Source organism: Cynoglossus semilaevis, chromosome 15 (genome assembly GCF_000523025.1).
Source record: "Cynoglossus semilaevis isolate Cse_v1.0 chromosome 15, Cse_v1.0, whole genome shotgun sequence".
In the NCBI taxonomy this organism is placed as follows: Eukaryota; Metazoa; Chordata; class Actinopteri; order Pleuronectiformes; family Cynoglossidae; genus Cynoglossus; species Cynoglossus semilaevis.
In genome coordinates this window covers 17,758,500-17,765,105 of record NC_024321.1, presented here as the reverse complement: position 1 = coordinate 17,765,105, position 6,606 = coordinate 17,758,500, and the positions used below count along the sequence as shown (strand labels likewise).

General features: G+C 38.3%; 1 protein-coding gene across 1 annotated transcript in view; it reads left to right on the top strand.

Moving 5' to 3' along the window:
- Nucleotides 1-1,407, top strand: part of LOC103391367 (fibroblast growth factor receptor 2-like) — a gene marked incomplete at its 5' end in the record, with an annotated part of 17,667 nt that extends 16,260 nt beyond the window's left edge. The window contains one exon of the mRNA XM_017039430.2: nucleotides 35-1,407. The remainder of the gene's footprint in view (nucleotides 1-34) is intronic.
- Between the last annotated feature and the right edge of the window lie 5,199 nt (nucleotides 1,408-6,606).

Here is a 6,606-nt window from a genome sequence, read left to right as displayed (position 1 = left end):
CCCCCCGGCCCCCACGCGCCCGGAGGAGTCGCGGCTGGATGCAGCGCAGCTGTTGCGCAACCACACTGCCTTGCGCACTTACACTACATGCACACACAAGGTCTTAAAAGAGAGGACCGGGACCCCACAGAGGCTGTTTCTTTACGGACTGAATAGACTGGCGTTGGCGGGGAAGCCGCCTCCTCTCCCTTCATGTAAATACACAGACTTTTAATTATGGTTTCATTTTTGTAACCAGAGAGGCATTGCTAGTTGTGTGATCCCATTCCAGAGGCAAGCGTTCTTGGACTGCTGTTTGCTTCTGGAGGAATGTATGGATCCATGTGAAAAAAAGAAAGAAAAAGAAACAAGGGATGTGAAGACGAGGACTAATAGGAGAAAGACAGAGCGCAGACTAACAAAGGAGAGGAACGGGAGGAGAAGACATATAGGAAACACTCTCCTCTCTATTTTGTAATATTGATGCATTTCTTTTTCAGTTCTCTTGATAAACCTTCCCGAATATTCTGGAGAGAAATACACAGTATAATGTATAGTGCTGGGTATGTTTGTAAATATATTCAAATATGTATAAATATATATTATATATTTACAATGAATTATTTTTTGTATGGAATATGAAATAACCCCATCCCTTTAGACCCTACCATGTGTTTAAGACAGGAATAGTAACAGGTTAGATGTACTTTATTTCTCTAAACACGCACACACACACACGTGACCACACACTTTCACACACACACAAATACCTGTTTTACTCTCATTTAGTAACACAGATGAGTATTGGCTTTCAGGGACTGAGGTAGCATGTTAATTTATTGACTTATTTGTTTTTGAAATTATTCAAAAAGTTTTGGTAAAAAAAATGAACAAAAACATAAGTGATCACATTAATGTCGCTGACGGTACATAATTAATCCATTAAATTTATAGTAATTTAAAATGACTTTCAGCAGTAACCGAAAAGAAGCTATTTTTTGTAGGTTTTATTTGAAAGCTCCAGGTTTTGTAATTTTTATATATGAACTTGAATTTAAGTTAAATTTATAAAAAAAAAGTGTACATTTTTATAGTCAGCTAATCCCTTCCTTGTGTAGACTACGATGCCATATCCAGTCATTTTACTCTGTCTTAGCTTTGCTTTAGGAAACCAGGACGATCTCTGCACATTCATGTACGGTTAAAAAAAAAACATTTTTGGGGAAAAAAACCTACAAACAATCCGCTCCCTCATTTAGACTTAAATATAGACTCCAAATTAACACACAGAATTGAAAGCTGAAAAACAAAGTATTAAATCATTCAAGTGTTTGTTTTTTTTTCTACTGGACCAACTTTAAAATGTTTTTGCAAGTGTTTATGGCACATTTGCGAAATAAATGACAAATGAATGAAAAGGAAAAAAAATCTCATCTTTCTCTTTTCTTTTTTTTTGTCCTGAAGGGTTTTTTCTTCTCATGGAAGAATGCTTGTTATAATTAGACTGCACTTTCCTCTGAGCTAGATTTCTACTATTTGATATGGGTGGAGACGGTTCGACTATCGTTTCTTCACCCACTGCTTTTTAGGACAAAGTATTTGTTTGCACGGTTTGAGTGAGGAATTTTCCATCACGTTTGCAATTAATTGACATTTCAAAACGTGAACTAGACGGTCAGTTTGGGTTCAGACTTGTTGAGGCTGAAGGTATTGCTGTCGCATTGTTATGATATCACTTCGCTACATTTGGATGTTTACATGCCCAGATCAGATCGCGGTAACCGTCAAAGCAATTTCGTTAATGAACTGGGAACTCGTCATTGTCATGATAGCGTGGCCTTGTGTGATGAGACAAAGAGTCTTTGTTCGTCTGCTGGCAGACTAAGAGGCGCTCTGATGAGGTGATTGATCTCCCTTTCTTCTTCTATCACCACAGAATTAATTCACACAGTGAGCGCCTGATTTATCTGATTTAATGTTAGTCCATTAGCATTGGTGATTTATACTGGCAGCCGTTAATGTGTTTATTTTCTCAGTAAAGGTGGAAGATGGGGCAGCATTGATAACAGCACCCACATGTTGTGACAATACACTGAGCTCTTAAAGCAGGTGTGGGAAATGTTTAATTAACTCTTGATGAAAGAGATCAATAAATAAAGCTTAAGGTAATGGCTCCACTCTGACATCGCTGTTTATGGAAACACTTTTTGCTCATTTACAGAAAAGATTGTTTCACCAAGAAGGCAAATAGAATAAAGATCTAATATCTTAAATTACTGAAACCTCTGCTTCCCAGTCAAAAAAAAAAAACTTTGTGTTATGTTAAAGCTAATTCTATCATTTAAAAATGAGACAAAGTAAGACGTTAAAGGTCATTAAATGCAACATTCCTCAACTGACAGGTTAAATGGTAAAAAGCGTGGATAATTCCCAACTTCAAACCGTGCTTGTTAACTAAATAAAAGAGTTAGCATCGACCACTGCTTGCTAGTTTTTATTTTATTATTTTAGAACAGTGTGAGTTTAAAGTTTGGTCTTTTTTTTTTTAAATGATTAAAGAACTTAGATTGTATTAGATTTCGATTTTTTACTTTGGCTGTGGCTGCTATTCAAGCCTACAAATTTTGTGGAGCCCTACTGTAGCGGTTATCATACCTGCTTTACACAGAGAAGGTTTGAGCCTCAGAGAAACTTCATATGTAATGGCGCCTCCTGTGGCAGCCTGTATGGGTTACAAAGACACACACAGTTAATTTCCCCATTGAGAGATGAATAAGGGACTGACATATCCATCATCACTCAACACACTAAAAAGACTGCTTCCACTGGAAGACGGGAAATACAATTATACATTACTGCAATTACTCCAATGTGGGACACACAAAGGAAATATTGACATTGAAACTAATTCGCCTCCTAAATAAAATGTGTTTCTACACAATATGGTGCTACAGTACGCTACGCTCTGGCAAAAGCTGGTGATGAAAGTCCAAGTGTTTAATGTTCTTTAACATAAATCTGGATCCCTGCTTTACCAGGCTTCAACTTGTTCTGAATAAACATACAGTCTTCCTGCCATAGACGTGTCCCCTCATGTCTCCGGAACCTGAAAAGAGCTTGGAGGGAATAGTCACTTAGGAAACATTCCTTTTTTTCCATAGAATAAGAGGGAAGAAAACAGCTACAGCCCCGGAGAATTGGGGAGGGGTGGGCAGAGAATTGGGGTGAGGGGGTGGGGGGGCAGCCGGATATCCACTCTGACTATTGCACACTTTTATCAGAACTGTCTATTGTGTGTTAGCACACACACATACACACACACACACACACACACCACCATGTCGGTGCATTTGGTGAGAAAAACAGTGTGTCACGCCGCTAATGAGAAACAGTGGACGTTAAAGCTGAGAGATTCATTTCTGGTTATATCTTTATAATGATGCAGCGCTAACCAAATGACCAGGTTAACCCGTGACCTTGACCATTAGTCATTTTAATTAGTTGGATTCAAAACACACAAGTCTGGGTTAAATTTAAACTAATTTAATTTAAATTTCATTTCCACCCTTAAATCACTGTTTAAAATAATTATCATGCTGCTTTTCTCAAGGTTGTTACTCAAGGCTAAAACTAAAAATCAAAATTTCGCACAATTAAAATATAAACTTTTAATCTGTGTTAAATGCTTAACAATACAATATAGGCAGCTATAAAGCAGAAACCAGAACATTTGTCTTCTCTTTCTTAAATATGGAGGTAACCTATGTTCAGAATTTATAATTTTTTTACATCATTTTTTACATTTAAAATAATATAATTTTATTGTCTCTTTTTATTGTACAGTCTGTTCAAACTCTGTCCTTTTGCTGCAGTAGTATTTCCATTTTCTCCTAGCGGGGGGGTCAATAAAGTTTAATCTAATCTAATCTAATATAATTTGTGGTTTGGATGTCTGCTTTGTTTGTATTTATGTTCATAAGCAAATGTTTTTATTACAACTGGTGATGTAAAAATATATAACATATATGTCCTCTCACAAATATCTCATCCTTAAGAACACATGGAGCCGTGAAACTTTCTTCCTCTTCTCTGACAAACACTCAGTGAAAGCCTTAAATGAGTTTTTCATTTGGAAGGATTTTGGAGATTAACCCAGTGACCTTTACGTATTAGCTCTGAATGACTTCAGGGTTACGGCAGATGCTGGAGGACACGGCAAGAACAAAGTCAGTGACAGGGCCGACTTTGAATGTTTAATGCAAATGTCAAATGCATTTTACTCAAGTCAGATTTGACAGACAACACATTTAACTTGTCTGCATTTGCCGGCATTATATTCTGATCATCCACCAGCGTGATTTAGATTCTCTGATTTTTCCCGTTCTTAGTCCGCCTCTGTGTCCTTCGTCCTTGCTTGTCCTTCCTCGCCAAGCCATCTGGTGGGGCCTGGTGTTGTTTGCACAAGGCTCGGTCCTCTGGAATGTCAACATGAAGTTTTTTTTGTAAAACTGGAGGAGCCCACATCCACTGGAGATAAGACCCTAGTAACCCCAAGGGAGGAGGAGGGGTTGTTAAGAGGGGGAAGCTGGAAGGTGGCTTGAATTTTAACAAAGCTGCCAAGTTAGCAGAGAGTAACCTTGGATATTACTCACTGCTCTGTCACTGAAAGCCAGATTGGACTCATAAAGTCAGACTGGCGAAAGCTCTCATGACGAGGTCAAAAGGTCAAATGTCTTTTTTGCCTTTTATTTTATTTTTGGTGGGGAGATGAGGTCGGACTGTGTACCTGCCGAGGCTGCTCTTGTCCGTCTACCATTTGCACCGAGTAGCAGATAATGAATGGTTCATCACTAGGTCAGTGTTCACCAGAGGGAGGGGACGGCTGGTGTTTAGTTAAGGCCACGCAGGGCACTGCGTCTGTATCTGCATGGAAGAATAAACATGTCGAGTGTGTGTTTGCATTTGCGACTGTTTTGCCTGCGCCAGCGAAGATTAGTGGTGTTTGTTGCACAGTGGATCCTCATTTAGCCACGGCTCAATTGCATCTAAGCCATTGTAACTCACACATCACATTTGGAGTGAGTTCATATGCTGATGTGGTAATGTCTGATGGTCTGAGGTAACGGCTTCTGGGACGTAATCTGTTTAAAAAGAAGAAGTGAGTTGTTTGGAGGAAGATAACTTAAGAACAAATGTCCTCGGAGAGTTCAGAGTGATGCCATTGTTAGTTACAAGTCACAGGATAATGGACCTTGTTAAAAAGTGTGTTGTCAGCTTTAAGTAGGCCGTTTGTTCCAAATAAGGACGACCCACTGTATACAAAGACGTTAAAGCTGCACAATGCTGCTGCAGCCTCCTGTGTGTTTGTTACACTGGGCTAACATGACATGCTTTATAGCTCTGGGTGTGTTCGGTGTATGAGCTAGTCATAATGTTCCTAGCCTAGCGGTGCCAATCACAACACACACCTCATCAGTTAGCCCTACACCCGTGTGTCTTGTCGTGTAGCGATGATGTCACTGGTGACATAAACACCCATAAACTCTGACGCAGGCAAACAACGTTCTGTCAAACAAAAGTTTTTTCCTAAGGTGAGAACTTTTTCCCCAACAAGCAGCACAGATGCTATGGAAATTATAAATCCACATAAATAATTGGAGTAGTATGAAAACTATACACAACACTGTGATATAATATACTATATTGTATAGTACTATGTGATACTACACTAGAGCATGCTATGCTATACTACTGCAGCAAAAAGGAAGTGGTTCTGAATCGAGTTCACAGAGAATTCATAACGCATTATGAGCAGAACAGTTTGTTTTAATTTTTAGAACATACTAGTTAAATTGATCCTGAAATGTAAAATAATTGTTTTTGACACAACAGATGGTTGTTATATTCTGCTGTGTAAAAAATATGTTTTTAATAAAAAGAAAGTGAATTTCAGAAATTAAAATCAGTTTTTATTCATCTACTTTCCCTCATGTTCACTATGCAAAGCTGTATTGTGCAAGAACATCTGACTAAAATGAACTTTTGTCTGTACTTAATTTAAATTAAAAAAAAACAAAAACCACGCATGAGTACACATTATAAAGATATACTACAGTTCTTCTTTCTACCATGCCTGCCTGAACTGTAGACACATCAACACTGACAGGTATAATATGTCTGTTGTTTCGACTGGCCTCCATGTCAGGAGATAGACTGGATGGAGATATATGACAGTGTACATGCAGCACAGTGAACCACTCCAGCACTATTGCTGTCATGAGTAAACACAGGCCGAGGCCAATAAAAACAGGCTTGTAAAAAAAGGAGTGCCCATAAATGATGTTTAATTGAAACTGCTCAGGAGGGCAGTTCTTCACGGCAAAGACTTCTCTGCTCTGCACAAACACCAATGCCGGGAACAGAGAGCAGGAGGTGTGTGATGTAGAGCAGGACATGGAAGAAAGAAGTAAAGGAGGTCACGTTGATGATGAATAGAGCTACTAAAACTTGGGCCAATGGGCCAACTTTATTTACTTGGACCTAATATATATATATATATATATATATATATATATATAAAAAATATATATCATTTATATAAAAAACTATAAAGATAGATTGTGTTAT